Source organism: Onychomys torridus, chromosome 16 (genome assembly GCF_903995425.1).
Source record: "Onychomys torridus chromosome 16, mOncTor1.1, whole genome shotgun sequence".
Taxonomy (NCBI): domain Eukaryota; kingdom Metazoa; phylum Chordata; class Mammalia; order Rodentia; family Cricetidae; genus Onychomys; species Onychomys torridus.
The window spans coordinates 12,829,790-12,848,437 of NC_050458.1; the positions used below are offsets into that span (position 1 = coordinate 12,829,790).

The window sequence follows — 18,648 nt, forward strand, 5'->3', positions numbered from 1 at the left end:
AGTTTAAAAAAATGTAAAACAAGGATATCCCTCATGTTAGGGAGTGTTCCTCTATTAAATAAAAACTAGCCCACTGACTTAAATTTCTATAGTCTTTATGGCAATATAATCATGAATTTATTATGCAAAACAATGACTGAAGTTATGTTATCAAATGTATATAAATATGTAACAAATATATATAATATATACATAGTAAAATAATATAATAAGACATGGTAATGTAACTTTTCTTTCTGAATTTTATTGTGCTTGTGGTCTCTATTCTGTTTTCACATATAACTAAATTTCAAAATAATATTTTTTGCTTGGTTTGTGTTTACACTTTTGTGCTCTTTTCCTTAAAGGGTCTCTAACTAATTTGTAAACTTTATGTTCCAAAAAGAATTCATGAATTTTTTGAGAGGAAATATCTCTCTAATAATGTATTATGATCGCTATTATCATAATTTAGTCTTTTTTAAAATGTGTGGTAATTGCAATGAACTCAGTGTATTTCGTGTCATATGGCTTTGTTTGGGCATTTGTCTTTTTGTTTGTTTATTTGTATGTTTGTTTGTAAATTATGGTTCTGATATTGTGGCTTTATAGATTTGTGCGTGTATTTCTTGTTTTTTTTTTCTTTCTTATTAAATGCTTTTATTTTTCTTTTGTCAGTTTTTTTTTAAGAGAAAGATAAAGCAGGGGTACAGAGGGGTGGGTGGGAAGGTAGGGAGCATCTGGGAGGAATTGAAGGAGGAAAAACTGAAATCAGAATATATTTTATAAAGAAACTCACTAAATCCAAAAACTGAGATGGATAAGGGTAAGGAAGCACTTACCGAAGAGCAAGTGTGGGCTACTGTGGAATTCAGCATACCCGTTAGACATACCAGGCTGTCTTTCATGAATGCAAAGTTTTCTGAGACAGGGACTTTCTATTTATGCCTCGTTGGCTTGGAATTTAGATCTGAGTGTCGCATCAGAGCAGCAGAAGCAGAGTTAAGGCATCAGTCAACACTGTTTAGCTGAACAAACCAAGCTTCATCTTTTATGTCCCCAGCACTATCAAGGAGCAGAGGAAAGGATTGGAGGCACATGGGGTTGGGGGCACCCTGTTCCATTATAAAACATAATTTGAACATTGACTTTGTGATGTGGGCAAGGCACTTGATATTTCAGTTTCACCCTCACTTTCAAAATAAAGATATTTGACGGGCGATGGTGGTGCACACCTTTAATCCCAGCACTCAGGAGGCAGAGGCAGGCAGATCTCTGTGAGTTCGAGGCCAGCCTGGGCTAGAGAGTGAGTTCCAGGAAGGCGAAAGGCTACACAGAGAAACCCTGTCTCAAAAACCAAAACTAAACAAAACAAAATAAAGATATTTGCTCCTAACTACAGAGTGCCCAGCGAACTGATTCCTGTTAGTTATACCAAATCTCCCAACTGTTCTGACAATCTTTTCGATGATTATATATGAATTGATATAGATGAAAATTTGATGGCTTAGAGCTATTTAGGTAACAGAACAAATATATGACCTTAAACAGACAAACTAACAAAACAACAACAACGACTAACCAAAGTTCATACAGTAATGTCAGTTGAGAAGTCCCGAATATACGCATGAAAGTTGTGAGAACCATGTGAGCCAAAGTCCGTGACCAAGTACTGTTAGGCAGGCAAGCTTCTCATCCTTCCTCTCAGCTCAGTGTGGCTACTCTCAGGACTTCAGCTGACACAGATAAAGACAGTCTCCTTGAGGAAGAGTAATCTGGTTCACTCAACCGTAATCCTCACATCACAGATACGCCAGAGACCTTACAGGCACACAAGGAAATCTTACAGTTAGTGCACAATGTAAGGCACAGTGTTTAATTGCACACTCACTTATTTCCTATCTAGTGCAAAGAAAATTAAATTACTGAAATGGCATTGCTTTCTGTCAAATGAGACATTTTTATAACTTAGTTTTTTTTTTTTTAACTAGTATTCACATTTGATGTCAATAATCCATAGTGATTGTCCTTAAACTTGTGTATTTGGGGTGAAAACTAACAATTATATATAATTTTAGCAAAGTTTAGTTTCTTGGGATGTATGGATGTAACAGCAATGTAAAGAAAGCCTTTTCAATGCCAGGCTGTTTTTTTTTCATTGGTATCAAAAATTAGTGATCTGAGACATTCTCATTGAAAGACTCCAAGAATGTCTTAAGTTTATTCTTGGATAGATTTCTTGATTTTCCACTCTTCTAATTAATTTTTTAAATAATATTTGCTATCATTTCTCTCAGGCTTTTATTCTTGTCTTTATGCTGTATTGTGTTTCATCTAGCTATGTAGCTCACATTTCCTAATTGTTCACTAAGAATAGAAGTTAAATCATTAATTACAAATTCCTTTTCTAAGGATATTTCATTCTTTTTGATATTTTACCCATTTACATATATTTGTCTTTGGTTCATTATCTCAAAATTAAATAACAAAAGTACAGTGTGTCATTAAAGAAAAGCATTGTAAATATGATGTTGAATCTACCAGTGCTTTCTAGGTTTTGAAATATATTCAAAAATTGAAATTGACAATTATGCAAAATATATCTAATTGATCCCAAATTAACTTTTTTGTCCCTTCAAAAATCTTAAGAAAAAGCTAGGTAGAAACTTAAATAAACAAAGACTATAACAATAAGTAACAGTAACACATGTATTTGCACATGCACAAACATACAGAGAATGGAAAGAATTAAATTTGGAGAGCTGGGAATCGCAGGGGCCATTATAAAAGTCTCCATATCCTGAGAAGCCATAATTCCAACAAAAGGGAAATCGTGAAGCACATTGTTTGTTACACATTGAAGAAAACAAAACACCTTTGAAGGAAGGTCTTTAGGAGGAGTTTAAAAAGAAGAAAAATGGCTAACATCTTCTCTAAAAGAAATTAGATACCTAAATGTTTTCCTCCATTTCACTGAGCAAACAGAAACCACTTCTCCATTCCTTCCCTAGTTGTATCTGTAGGGTTCAATTTTTCTGCTTTATTTCTCCAAAACGACATTCCTGATGGTCAAAATAATGCCACATTTACTGGAACTATTAATTTAGATGGCTTACTTTCCAAATAAACTTCAAGTTATTTGGAGGAAGCCGGAAACATCTTATGCAAATATATATGTTACAAGCAGCGGAAACAATTCCAGGAAGATATTGCATGGATGTTTCTTCAGTGAATTTATAATGATAATGACATCATTAACAAAACAACTTTACTAGTAGTAACATCTCAGTCCTTAATGCAGAAAACAATCCTGAAACACAAACAAATTGTTTGGAAAGAGACTTGGTTATATAGTATGTATCAAGAAACTCTAGTGTAAGCTCCATGAGAGAAAGGACATATTTTAAATGAAAGCAGTGGGAGAGGGCTACAGAAGCCTTAACTGGTAATTTACAGGATTCGCCTTAGTCTTATAATCAGGATTATCCACCAAATTGTAACAAGTCATAGAGATCATGGAAATGTGATATCACAAAAGACTGACCTAAATTTCCATTCATAAAGATGGTTCCATCAGAGAGGATAAAGTATAGTTTCTAAAAATCTGTTATTTTGAAACATAAAATAATGAAGTACCAAAACACTGTAATATTAGAGAGTAGAATAATAAAGAGTAATATAAAAAATAAAGAAATTACAGAAATAGAATATTTTCATTGAAATACCATAATTTTTGAATTTCTATAATAAAAAATCAAGGATTGGACCATCCACTTTCAGAAATGGCAAAGTATGTAATTGATCCTTTTTAACCTCATGAAAACAATTGAAAGCTGGAAGAAAGAAAGCATGATTGGGAATTTCACAGATGAATCACTATAATAATAATAATAATAATAATAATAATAATAATAATAATAATATGACTGGGTCTAACCAAAGAGGAAAAGAAGTCAGTATTGAATACAACATTTGGGCTGCCTTAGCACTTTATGAGTACTCAAGAAGAAAACTATCAAAAGCTGAGATGCATACTCCATGGCTCCAGGAGGCTAGCTGACAAATAATGAACTTCAAAATTCACAAGGTCCCAGACATTTTGTAGAGACCCATGCAGCTAATTGAGCATGGGGGACCAGTTAGAGGCACAGAACCTCCATAGAGTTGGGGCTGCTGACAGTTGTCTTCACAGATGGAAGGTAGATGAAGTAACTCTGCATTGTTAGCATTCCGTGTTTGCCAAAAGGAAAGCAGAAGTTAAGAGGCCAAAGTTAGACAACCACAAGCCATACTGGTCCATGTGAGACCTGCATATTACAGTTCTGTTTAGGATTTGTATCACTTTGTGAATCAAAGTTCTGAAAACAGTAGGGCTTTATTGAAGAGATTATAAAATCCTTTGGAAATTGTGTTACTAGTTTGAAAAATAGCTTGACCTTATCATTTCATTCTTTATTATGTCCCAATGGGCAGCATTCATTGGGAGAAGGTGTGATGGTGACTTCTGAGGGGAGTTGAAGCTGGGAGTAGGGCGTGGATATGATTAAGATATATCACATACATGTCTGAAAAATTTAAAGAATAAGCTATAAACACACACACACACAATTTAAAGAGTCAATATAAGGATTGTAACTTTTCTGTCCCTTTCATGTGATAAGAAAGCTACAAAGGTTTAGGTGGAATCTTGCAGATTTCTGAGACTAACAATACTGCTTTTTCTGTTTTAACCTTGTAACAGTTTGTCTTGTTTGTTTCCAAAGGACAGCCATGCATACATACAGACCACAGGCTGTGTCTGTCTGCTGAGTTCCCTTCCAAACTTAATTTCTGCTGCCTCCTGAGGGCACTGCCTTCAGAAACGTGGTCTTTGAAAACATTTGTGAACAAAATGATGGCATACCGGATAACTGCTACTTCATCCAAAGCGCATCCCTTTGGAAAATAAGGACACTTAGGGAAAGAGTCATGGAAGGGGTTCCTGTGACAATGGAGGGGGAAAGATGGAGTGAAACAGTTTAAAATTTCTCTGGCAGCCATCAGAGGGACAAAAGAACCATGGATTTAAATCCTTGTTTTGTGATTTTAGGCAAGATCTTTTATTTTCTGAATGTTGATGAATTTGGCTCTGAATCAGGAGGGCTAACAGGCCCAACCAAGCAAGGCAAACTTGGTGAGAGCACCCCCCAGCCCACCCCCTCACCCCACCCCCTAACTCGGACATCCATCCCTCCACACTCCATACCCCCACCCCAATCCTGCCAAACCACTAGATTCTCTCCTTTAGGCACTTCCACTTTTGTTGTTGTTTTGTTTCTGGAGACAAGGTTTCTCTGTGTAGCTTTGCGCCTGTCCTGGAACTCACTCTGTAGATCAGGCTGGCCTTGAACTCACAGAGATCTGCCTGGCTCTGCCTTCCGAGTGCTGGGATTAAAGGAGTGTGCCACCAGCACTTCCACACTACTAAAAACTAGCCACCAAGCTTCATTCTCTCATTTGGTCACTTCCTTATGTCTGAATCATTCCTGAGCCAGATCACCAAGGGATAGCTGTCAAAACATGAAGGTGCAAATAACAACATTCATTATTTGGCTAAACGAACAAATATGTTCAATCGGGACTCAACAACTCACCCTAGCACAGAAACCACCTCTGCAGATACCTGCTGCTGTCTTTGCCAGATCCAGGGGCAGCACCCTGCTTGTCCCTTCCTGGTAAATAAATCTCCTTTGTGCTGAGAATTGGGTGTCTGGTTGTGTCCCGTGCTGACTCTGAGGCCCCTTCAATATTGTTACCTTAGAATATTATTTGAGGCTTAATGACTCTATCATTAAAATTTTTATATCAGTCCTAGAAAGTGCTCAACACTCAAACATAATAAATAATACTTTCCTTCTTATAACTATGATTTTAGTTACTACTCTCCCTTAAACGATATTAAACAAACCATCATTAACTTATATGGAATCACCAAGTGAAGAAAGTATTTGTTGGTCACTCTGAAAAGCACAATGAAAAAAAATTAACTTGTCTGTGAACTACCTACACAGTGTGATCGATTACCTTGTAGAATTCCAACTAACACATTACAGTAAGAACCAAACCAAGGGGGTGGGGATTTAGATCAGCGCTAGAGCGCTTGCCTAGCAAGCACAAGGCCCTGGGTTCAATACTCAGCTCCAAAAAAAAAAGGAACCAAACCAAAACTAATGAGTAACAATTCTAATCTACTTTAGTTTTCAATTTCATTTTGGACTTTTTTGACTTAAAATCGTTCTTCTTTGCAGAGATTAGTTTCATACAAAGCTTAGCATGTTCATGTTTTCCTGTACAAAACCAAACTATTTTTATGATTTTATGTTCACTAAATTCTGCCCATAGGTATCACTGCAGATGTGAAAACTTCATTTTACCTTGAATGCTAGATTTGCTTATATAAATACTGAGTACAATATTTCTACAGGGATATTTTAAAATTATTCTACTACCATTAACTTTTAGATATTGAAATTCAATTGTCAGGCTATCTTAATATTATAAATCATCAAATTGATTGATATCTTTACAGTAGAAGTTAAGTTAGTTAAGTTTCCATTTTGTGAATGGCTTGCCAAGGGTAAGAATTTTAAATTCCCCCATACCCTCCCTCTCTCTCTCTCTCTCTCTCTCTCTCTATTTATATATATATAAAACTTAGTCCTTCTGTTCTTTTACCTCTCATGTTTTATATCTCACATTGCATAAGCCAGAGCCTTTACAACTGTACAAGTTCATGATATAGCTGTGGAGTGATCCACTCAATATGTTAGGCGTTAGGATGCCATAAAAACTTTCTCAGAATATAGGGCATGGAGGGTTCATTTTAGGAAAGATGGGTGTAACTTGCTGCCTGAAACTGAGAATTGCATGCCTAATTGAGCGTGCAGTCATGCTTGAACACACTCAGCATTTCTATCCAGAGTCGTAAAGATAGCAAAAGCCTCAGGGCCTTGAGCAGGATGAGAGCCCTGTTTAAACTGGCAAACTTCCGGAGTCATAAATTGCGCTGCAGTCATTTTTACTCTGTTCTGCCACTTCTGCTTTTCTTATTGTGCAAATTCTTAATCTAGAAGGAACAAAAAGGAAGAGAAATGTAACAATTGCTACTTTCTATTGATAAAATAAATATAATGAAAATATTCCTTTTCTATTTATTTTTTCGTTGTTTGAAATGAATAAATGTAACTTTCATCCAGAAGCATGAATGTGAATTTTGGTAACATTATGAGACACTTGCATTTTAGGTAGTAGGGATGAATTTATGTTGAGCAGGACAGAGTAATGATGGTGTATCTCAATTTCTTTCCAGAACTGGTTATGTTAATATGTGTGAGTATTTGCTGCCAGGTCTCATTTGTTTATGGATTTCTCAAACCCCCCCAACCACCTAATTCTTCTGGGAAAACAATATAGTGCAATGTTTTCAATCATAGGAAGAAATTTATGATATTACTAATGGTTTCTCTGTATATTTACCTGTTTTGAATTCCAAATAACATATTCCCATAACTTGAAAATCATTTGCAAGCATATGTATTTGCTTTTTTCTGGGACTCAATTTAATGTGGTTAAAAAAGAAGAGAAGAGAAAAGAAAAGTGAGCTGTAATGGACACAGTGAAAGCGAGAGACAGAAGATTCTAATACTATCCACAAGATGCAAAGCAGATGGAAATAGTATAACTGTTTGCAGGAAGTGAAAAACTTGGTAGCCATAGAATTTACAGATGACACCATCAAGAAGAAGGCTAGTCTGTGGGCTGAGTCCCAGAAAATCTCAGCAGAAAATGACACTGAGAGCTCTGAGGGGTGAGGATAAACCAGTGGATGGATGGATCACTGGGGGAGACTGACAGAAGAAGCAAAAGCATTCAATCCCCAGTACCTCTACTGCCAAATTCGGAGTTTTCTCACCCATGCCAACCCCCTCCAAAGGAAAGAAAATCAATCCTTAATGCTCAATACTGCCTTAGGACACAGGGAAGTCAGAAACATTGGTTGAAATCCTTACTTAGAAGTCTTATTTCACTGGATGTGTCTCTGTACTATAATTTAGTTCTTCAGTCCCTAACTCTCATAGTCATAGCAAAAAAGAAAAATTCTTAAGTTATTAAAACATTTTAAATGCCATATTCTGTAGATCTCTGAAGGGTTTGAAGATGACCTGTCTATCTAAAGTATATCTGTTTGATCTTGAAAACACACCTAATATGACTACAAGTTCAATTGTAATGTCTAACCACTAATTTTCATTTCTATATATCCTAATAGTTGGTAATACTAACATTCAAGGATTAGCAAATTGCATTACATTGTTAAATGAACAGTATAAATACAATATCTCGAACAAGATTAGAAATACATGTATGGTATATTCTAACAATCTCAATCTCATAATAATAATTTGTATACAATATAAAACAATCAACTCCAATGTAAAGTATTTAAAACTAGTAATTGTCTTTTTCTTTTCTTTTTCTTTTTTTTTTTTTTTAACAAGCACCTTTTGCCTAGCCCTTTTCCTAACCCTTCACAACAACTTAACCAACCCTCCTAAACAATGAAAACTATCCCAGACCCAATACCCATAAAAAGACCAAAAAACCACCCACCCCACACCACTCCTTTGGGAATGTGGGCGTCGAATTCTTAAAATTGCTTCCTGCTGGGTATGGGCGAAGTTATCTTTATTCTGAAAAGAAAAATTTTGGGTTAATTGACAAATTCTAGGAAAGATAACTATATTCTTTGTTATCCATAATGCCAAAGTTCAGGGTTTATCTCAAGTCCTTATTCAAGTAGTCTTTGAAACTGGATCATCTCAGCTAGCCATCTCAGAATTGCTCTAAGCACTTTGTAGTCCAAAGCTGATGTATAGATGATGTTTGTCAGCTTAGTGATATTATTTTCCACGTGGAATTGTCGTTGTGGGGCCCCATCTTCTTCCTGGAGATTTCATTTGATGTTAGCCCTGGCCGTGATTTCCTGCAGAAAACTGAAAAGAGACTCAAACACAAAGACATGTATAGGCAGCTAATTGAAGCTTTTTCTCTAGAATTAATTAGTACTCTATATGACCATTATTATCTTAATAAAATTATATATACATATATAGTAAATTTTGATATAAAATTCATACTTTAAGAAAAGTTTAAAGAATCAGAATAGAATCAAAGAATTGAGATTAGTAATAGAATAGTCCCTTAATTAATTTGGTTTTTCTCCTGTCCCATGTCAGAAGATGGCTCTTTCTTCTGGTATGATACAGGGAGTTTTCATTTTCCTTTTAACAATATGCTTGAGTTTAAAGGAGGAGAGAGCCATTCTCCAACTCCAAAATCAGCTTGAAGCTTTAATTGAACTGGGACTACAAGAAGACTAAGAGTATTAATTTTTTAGAGAAGAGCAGAAACAAACATTTAGAAAGATTTATGAAATTTTGTAGATGATATACCAATAGGCCATTTTACTCTTTTCCCTGGGACAGATGATTTGTCCTTTTTCTTCATTTGTCTTATTTGTCCAGTGTTCTTCAGATTCCTTAGCCTTCATTCTCTTAAAAGACAAAACCAAAAACCCTTCCCCAAGACTAATTTTGGGGAGGTCCCCTTTTGGCAAGTTATATCTGATTAAATGAAAAGGCATGTATTAATGGTATAAGTGAGTTTAAACTGGATGGTCATGTTGGTTGATGAACTATCACCTCTTCTAATTAAGAGGTCTCTCTTGTTCAAATCGAGCCTTTATCAGTTTTGATGGTACCCACAGCTTATCTTCTCCTGCAGAAACAAAAGCAAAACCTTGTCCCCAATGTAACACATACCCTGGTTTCCATTCTGAGGTCAGCATATCCTTGAAGTATATAGGCTGATTTAATTCTGTAGTTTTTTCTATTAACCAATGTCTCTCTGCAGCTGTTGTTCCTTTCTCATTAGCATTGAGAAAATTCAGAGTTAATAGAGCATTGTGCAGTCTATTTCTGGGGGTTTTTGTTACCCCTTTCTGTTTATTTATCATGTCCTTTAGAGTTCTGTTGGATCTTTCTATAACTGCTTGGCCTGTAGGATTATGTGGTATACCTGTAATATGCTTTATATTATAATAAGCAAAAACCTGTTTCATTTTAATAGAGACATATGCTGGAGCATTGTCAGTTTTAATTTGTGCAGGTATACCCATGATGGCCATAACTTCTAGTAAATGAGTGATTACAGAATCAACTTTCTCAGAACTCAAAGCAGTTGTCCATTGAAATCCTGAATAAGTATCGATAGTATGGTATACATATTTCAATTTTCCAAATTCTGCAAAGTGAAACACATCCATCTGCCAGATTTCATTCCTCTGAGTACCCTTTGGGTTACATCCTGCTGGTAATGGTGTCTGATTGTAGAAGGAACAAGTAGGACATTTCTTTACAATTTCCTTGGCTTGTTGCTAGGTTATGGAAAAATCCTTTCTTAAACCTTTACTATTGACATGATGTTTCTTATGAAATTCTGAGGCCTCCAGCATTTTTCCTATCAATAGTTTATCAATCTCATCATTACCTTGTGCTAGAGGGCCTGGCAGACCAGTATGGGATTGGATGTGAGTTATATATAAAGGATGACTCCTTTCCCTGATTGTATCTTGTAATTGAATAAATAGTGAAGTTAATTCTGAAGCATCAGGGATAAATTCTGCAGTCTCAATATGTAATACCACTCTTTCAGCATACTGAGAGTCAGTAACTATATTGAGAGGTTCTGAAAAATCCATTAATACCAACAGAATAGCATACAATTCTGATTTTTGAACTGAATTATAAGGACTTTGAACCACTTTACTTAAATTTTCTGATTTGTAACCTGCCTTTCCTTGTTTGTTGGCATCTGTATAAAATGTCCGAACTCCAGATATGGGTTTTTCACGTACAATTCAAGGCAAGATCCAATCAGCTGTCTTTATAAGATCAATTCTATTGCTTTTAGGATATTTGCTGTTAATTTCTCCCAAAAAATTACTGCAAGCTCTTTGCCAAGGTTCACTTTCTGTCCATAATTTTTCAATGTCCTCTTTAGTTAAAGGTACAACAATTTCTGCTGGGTCTATTCCTGCTAATTGACAAAGTCTCAATTTTCCTTTCAAAATTAAGTCAGAGATTTTTTCCACATAAGTTTTTAATTTTTTATTTGGTTTATTTGGTAAAAATATCCATTCCAATAGAATATCTTCTCTCTGCATTAATATTCCTGTAGGAGAATGCCTAGAAGGTAAAATAACCAAAATGCAATCCAGCTTTGGATCAATACGATCTACATGTCCTTCATGTACTTTTTTTTCTACCAAGGCCAATTCTTTCTCAGCCTCAGGTGATAATTCTCTTGGACTATTTAAGTCCTTGTCACCTTCTAAGGTTTTGAACAAATTATTCAGTTCATCATTTTTTACCCCAACAATAGTTCGTAGATGAGAAATGTCCCCAAATAATCTTTGAAAGTCATTAAGAGTCTGTAGGCGATCTCTCCTAATTTGTACCTTTTGAGGTCTAATTTTTTGTAGCTCTATTTTATATCCTAAATAATTAATAGAATCTCCTCTTTGTATCTTTTCAGGAGCAATTTGTAATCCCCAGCCAGGCAATATTTTCTTTACTTCTTCAAACATTCTTTCTAAAGTATCTGCATTTGAGTCAGCTAGTAAAATATCATCCATATAATGATAAATTATAGATTTAGGAAACTTTTTACGTATCACTTCCAAGGGCTGTTGTACAAAATATTGGCACAGGGTTGGACTATTCAACATTCCCTGTGGGAGGACTCTCCATTGAAATCTTCTAACCGGTTGAGAATTATTGTAAGTAGGCACTGTGAAAGCAAATCTTTCTCTGTCTTTTTCTTGTAGGGGTATTGAAAAGAAACAGTCTTTTAAATCAATAACTATGAGAGGCCATCCTTTAGGTAACAGAGTAGGCAAAGGAATTCCAGATTGTAGAGAGCCCATTGGCTGAATTACTTTGTTAATTGCTCTAAGGTCTGTTACTATTCTCCATTTACCAGATTTCTTTTTAATAACAAATACAGGAGAATTCCATGGGCTAGTAGATTCTTCAATATGCTGAGCATTTAACTGTTCTTCTACCAGCTCTTCTAAAGCCTGGAGTTTCTCTGTTGTTAATGGCCATTGATGAACTGATAACAGGCTTGTCTGTTAACCATTTTAAAGGTAGAGCTGTTGGTGTCTTTGGAAGATCATCAGTTTTTGTGCCCTATTCTTGTATAATATGGATGGCTGGTGACCACTCATTAGAATAATACCTTCTAATATTTCTCTCAGAAACATGTGCTAGTTTATGATTTATTTCTGAGGTTGGAGGGATGTTAATCTGAGTATTCCATTGTTGTAACAGGTCTTGACCCCACAGGTTCATGGCTATGTTAGCCACATATGGTTTTAATCTGCCTCTCTGTCCTTCTGGGCCTATACATTTGAGCCATCTTGCACTCTGTTTCACTTGAGATAATGTTCCAATTCCTAACAGTTGAACATTTACCTCCTGAAGAGGCCAAGATGGATGCCAAAATTCTGGTGCAATTATGGTAACATCAGCACCTGTTTTTACCAGACCAGACAACAAAACACCATTTATTTTTATTGTTAATTTTGGTCTTTGTTCATTTATAGAAGTTTGTCAAAAAATTTTCTTTATGGTCTCTCCTGAATTTTCTGTTCTCTCTGCCTCAGTTGTTCCATTACTCTGAGTAGCCTGGTTTATTCCAATAGGCATTTGGTCATTTAACTTCTCTGAGTAGGGGTCTCCTCTACGATTGCAGGAAAGGTCTGAACTGGATTCACTGTAGGGGCCTGCCTGAGGCCCCTCTGGGAGTTTCCCAAAGACTGAGGCAAAGTATTACCTTGTCTGTCCCTTGTTGATCTACATTCATTGGTCCAATGTCTTCCCTTACCACACCTTCTACATACTCCTGAAGGAAGGGGCATTCTGTTGCCATTGTTCCATGAAGAAACATTGTTTCTAGAAGTGCCCTGTTTACAGTGCCTTTTCAAATGTCCTTGCTTTCCACAACCAAAACATCTAACATTCCTCAAATGGTTAGACATTACAATTGAACTTGTAGTCATATTAGGTGTGTTTTCAAGATCAAACAGATATATTTTAGATAGACAGGTCATCTTCAAACCCTTCAGAGATCTACAGAATATGGCATTTAAAATGTTTTAGTAACTTAAGAATTTTTCTTTTTTGCTATAACTATGAGACATGGTGGCAGCTGGCAGTGTCTCTCTCCAACCTTCTACTTCCCAGAATTCTCTTCTCTCTTGTCCCGCCTATACTTCCTGCCTGGCCACTGGCCAATCAGAACTTTATTTACACAGAGCGATATCCACAGCATCTAACCTACCAATCTCAATTTTATAATCTCAGACAAAGAAAGATTTCAGAGAATTCTTCATAGGAAAATGAATTGGATCCTGAATACTCTTCCCCAAATAAAACAAAACCCTTCAAATTAATTATGATAAGTATAAAGATTTTTAAGTATGTAAATTTCATTATGAAATCATAAATAATTTACATTTCATATTAAAATAATAAGTAAAAATCACAATTTAAATAGTGAAATTAAATATCAAGTACTAACATAGTGTGTATCATCATTATACTTAATATTAATGGAATTCTTATTTGAGAAATTACTTAATTGTACTGGGATTCAAACTACTTCTAATCATTAAATTTCATTGAAACAGTTATATATGAAAAATAATATATAATGAGAAATTGAAATCCATCAAAGTCCTGTGTATAGATACTTATAAATAATGATACCAGTTTGTAGCAGGATTCTTAAAAGTTCTTATTAATAAAATCAAACCTGAGGCCAGTTATTGGGGTGAACACTGGAAGATCAGAGACACAGAACAAGCCACAGCTTCCCCACCTTGCCAGTTCCTCAGCTGGTCTTGTTTCCTCAGACCGGAAGCCAAATGGAACTCAGCTGAACTGAGCTCAGAAGCCTGAATGCTTAACCAGCCAAATGCCTCTAGTTTCTGATCTTCAAGCCTTATATATCTTTCTCTTTCTGCTGTCACTCCCTGGGATTAAAGGCTCACTGTCTGTTTCCAATGTGGCCTTGAGCTCACAGAGATCCAGAGAGATTTCTGTCTCTGGAATGCTAGGATTAAAGGCGTGAGTGCCACCATTTTCTAGCCTCTGTATATAGTGGCTGTCTGTTCTCTGACCCCAGATAAATTTATTAGGGTGCACAATATTTTGGGGAACACAATACCACCACACCAGTTCACAAGCATGTGATCTTTTAAACTTCTGTCCTGAAATGCAGATTCAGAAAATGATACAAAACTTACAGGAAATACCATTGAATCTTCCCTGGGTCTCTTTTAATAGTGACGTGCTATATAGATATCAAAACACAAATAGTGGGAAATTGACTTTCCTCACCCATCACAGAGGAGGAGGCAGGCTCTGCTTGCTTTGCCTGCATCAGAAGGTAGAACTGAGGAAGAGGCAGCAGTCTAGTGAAAGAGGGAGTGATATAACCTTGCTATTGACCACTCATGCTTATTGTGAGGACAACTCAAATTACCATAGATATTAAAAATTACTACAACTTCAGCTGTCAGACAAAAATTTCTGAGACTATGGTTGACAATCCTTAAAATATATGATTGATTTAAAAAAAAAACCTACTGTTATAAAAAAAAAACAATACACACACACACACACACACACACCATGGATGCATACTCAACTATAGGTAATAGTTTAAAAGATCAAGTATTTTCTTACAATTTTTAGCCTGTCTCAGTATGTGAACCACACTGTGGTTTCTTAATTGCACTTCCATTGACAGCTAAGAATGCTGACTCTCTTTTCATGTTCTTACTACAGTGTCTTTTTGGTAAAAAATATCCATTTGTGTCCTTCAGCTACACTCTTACTGTGCTGTATGACTTTTTTTTTTTTTTTACCTGCTGAATTTTGAGGACTCGTTGCATATTGAATTCTTTTTCTTCCTTTTAACAGGCTTTAAATGAAAGTTTTAAGTAATGCAAACAGTATGTCAGCTGACTTTGCGTCATGTTTTATGTCATATCCAATAATAATTTATTTGTCCCTGGATTATTCTGAGCTTATCCAATCTTTGTATCTAGAAGTTTTGTGGCACTTTTTGGTTTTAAATTTAGAATCCATTTTGAGTTAGCTTTCATGGAAAGCTGAAGGAATAAAGTTTGCTCCCCTTGCATTTTCCATCCCTTCCCCTTCCTCTTTGCCTTCTGTTAACCTTTCCCCTACGTTTCCCTTACCTCCATCCCTCTCCTTCCCTTCTTTGTCTTAGCCTACAAATATCCAGATGATGTGAGATTAGATTTTTTTCAGGATCTCTATGTTCCATGGATCATTGTCATTATTCCTGGCAATCCAGCACTGCCTAGATAGCTATGGTTATGTTAAACAGAATTAAATTAATTAAAGTGCATGTTTTTTATTCATAATAATAGTTTTAGTCTTTAGATTTAATTTGCTCCATATTGATTATATATTTTATGTAATATTTTATTTTCAATCAGTTACTCATTTCATGTTGGCTAGCCTGTACTTTGCACTTCTTGTAGTTAGAATTTCCTGCCTGGCCCAGTCAGGACAAATCTCTCTTACCCGCCAGTCCCACAGTCGCTCAGACCCAACCAAGAAAGTACACAGAAACTTACATTGTTTAGAAACTGTATGGCCGTGGCAGGCTTCTTGTTATCTGCTTCTTCTATCTTAAGTTAACCCATTTCTGTTAGTCTATACTTTGCCACATGGCTTGTGGCTTACCAGTGTCTTTACATGTTCCTTGTCATGGCAGCGGCTGGCGGTGTCTCCCCCCAGCCTTCTGCTTCCCAGAATTCTCTTCTCTCTTGTCCCGCCTATACTTCCTGCCTGGCCACTGGCCAATCAGAATTTTATTTACACAGAGCGATATCCACAGCAACTTCTCATACAGTGAACTTGAGAGTTCACTTGGTCTGTCTTACACAAATATTGAGCTAAAGCTGTTGACATTGTCTTATAATATGCATTTAATATATAATATATATGTAAATTGTTCCCCATTTTAGTGTGACTGTTAGTGATTTCTGTCCATCCTTATATTTCATGCTAAGCTTTCTAGAAATTTGTGCTTTTATCTTTTTATAAATAAACGTTTAATGTCATTGCTCTCCTTATCTTTTCTTTATACAATTTTACTTATGTTTGATATTACCTTTCATATGCCTTTGTTTTTGTTTATTGGTTTTATTTCTCTTTTGTTTTCCACTTTTCTTAAGGTGAGAGCTTATAATATGTAATTTTCTGTTCTCACTCTTCAATGTATGTTGGCCTCACACTCTTGGTTATTGTCCTGATGGTTGTGATTACAATTGTGAATCCCTTCTCCAGGTAAGATCATTTCTTGATATGATTCTCATCAAATATAATACTACTGTCTTTTGGTGACTCAAACCTACTTAGTCTATAATCCTAAATAGAGAGAAGATACTGGAGACTGTTATATAAAAAGTAGAATCTGAAGACCAGAAAAGGGTGTATAAATATGTACTCATGTCACTCAGGAATTTTATGCAGGTGCAAATATCTTATGACAAAGTGCCTACAGGACTGTTTAATGGGTAGAAAGCATAACTTCATTTTACTCCTAAAATTCAAAGCTGTGTAAGAAATTTGAATTTATAAGGATAGAACTAGGATTAGAAATTGTGTACTTGCCTGCTCTTTTCTTGATCTCTTCTCTTTCCTGAACTGCAAGAGACTGTATCCTGGTGCTTGATGACCCCACCACTGAGGAGTTTGCTTCATGGCTGATTTTATTGTATCCAGGTACTTATTTCTTTTCCTATCTTCTAATCACGTTGGAACTCTTCTCCTCATCTTTTTGTTTTTACATACTTTCTGCCTTGGGAGAGAGATCCTCCTTCAAGATGTCTCACAATCCTTGGAGTGAAGAAAGGCTAATATAAATATCCGGTTTTTGGATCAGCACCGGTTTTTATTTTTAGTACTTCCACCACCAGTTACACATCTTTATATGGATTTCTGTCTGGTTCAAAAGGAAGCTTCTTTGACCAAGAATGAGCAGATCTATTTATATAAACTTAAATATTTAGCATAACCATTTAGCAAAACAAATATAGAAGGTTCTAGTGTAGAGCACTGAACATTCCCAGCCATGGGCTTTTGACAAGGATTGGAGTCCTGGGTATGAAATGATATTCTATAGGGTGGACCTCAAATACAGTTAGAAAGCAGTGAGTTACCTCATAACGGTCCTTCCCCTATTGACTCAGTAGGCAGGCACATCCTGCCTTGCAGGTTGATATTGCAGATAGCAGACTACAGTGCTATTGGGTAGATTTTTTTTTTCTTTCTCCCAGGATCTGCACAGAACTTTCTAGCATTGTGAAAGCTGGGTAGGAGAGAGGAAATTTCCTGATAAGTGTATGGGTGATATCTCTATGCCCTGAAGCCAAAGTATAAGATGTCTTCAACAGTAGGATCTGACCATGAAGTTACAGTGAGTAACTAAGAGCAAAGGCAATAACATGTCCTGTTTGGTCGAGCTCCAGAGCCTCCTGGGCCTGTAGTGGAGAGGGAGGAATCCTATGCCTTATACTGCAAGTTTCCACTAATAACCTGTGTCTTCTGGGGAACCCTTAACTATCTGCCCTGGCAGTTAGGAATACCAGGGAAGTTTGGGTTTCCTACTTTTATTTTGGTTAATGTAATGAGACTTTATTTGTTGCTACATCTTTCAGTTGTTCTCATGCATATTTGTTCACAATATTATGGGATTATGTTTTAAAAATCTTTGTCAGATATATTCATCAAATCATACCTATCTCAGTTTATGCATCTATCAACTGATCTCCCAGTGAAATTATTATCTTCCTAGTGTTTTAACTAATAAGTACAATTTCCATAGTGTTTTAGAAATTCTATACTTTCTTTAAAAATCTAAATATTATTTGATCATTTCTAGTGTATGCAGTATTCTTGAGTGTGACACCAGATGAAGATTGGGTATAGCCATGAACATGAAGGTGGTTTTCCTAGAGTGAGGCTTATCCATTGCACTCCAGATGTGCTGACTCCTGCAATTTGCCCAAATGCGGGAAAATTGACTCCATAATCTGTGATAGTGGGGAACTACGTTCATGCTCTCCCCTGCAAAAAAACAAAAACAAAAACAAAAAAAAAGGATTGTGTATAGATAACCAGTAATATTGGTGAAATTATTAAGGCCACTCCATGTAGTTAAAAGGGAGATTTATCTTGTGGGGTACTTACAAATGAGGGGGTAGGTTACAGGGTCTGGCAAGGGTATAGTGCAGTCCGGCCGTGTTCTCTGGAGAACTCTGCTCGGTCTACCTCCAGCGTCCAGAGTCTGGGAACCAAGAGAGTGACCTCTTCCCGATCCTTGGTCTTCTGCTTCCTTCTCTGCCCTGCCTTGTGGGCGTGACCATTACCGAAGCCTCAATGGGGGTTGGAACTTCCAGGCCAATGCTGGGATGGCTATCCACTACACAGTAATCAACTGAGTCTCACCAAAAATAAAACCAGC

General features: G+C 36.2%; 1 non-coding gene across 1 annotated transcript; it reads left to right on the forward strand.

Moving 5' to 3' along the window:
• The first annotated feature begins 18,094 nt into the window (after positions 1-18,094).
• LOC118597538 lies at positions 18,095-18,253 on the forward strand. Its single transcript, XR_004946842.1, has one exon. It is a non-coding gene; the product is annotated as a U1 spliceosomal RNA (small nuclear RNA).
• The last annotated feature ends 395 nt before the right edge of the window (positions 18,254-18,648 follow it).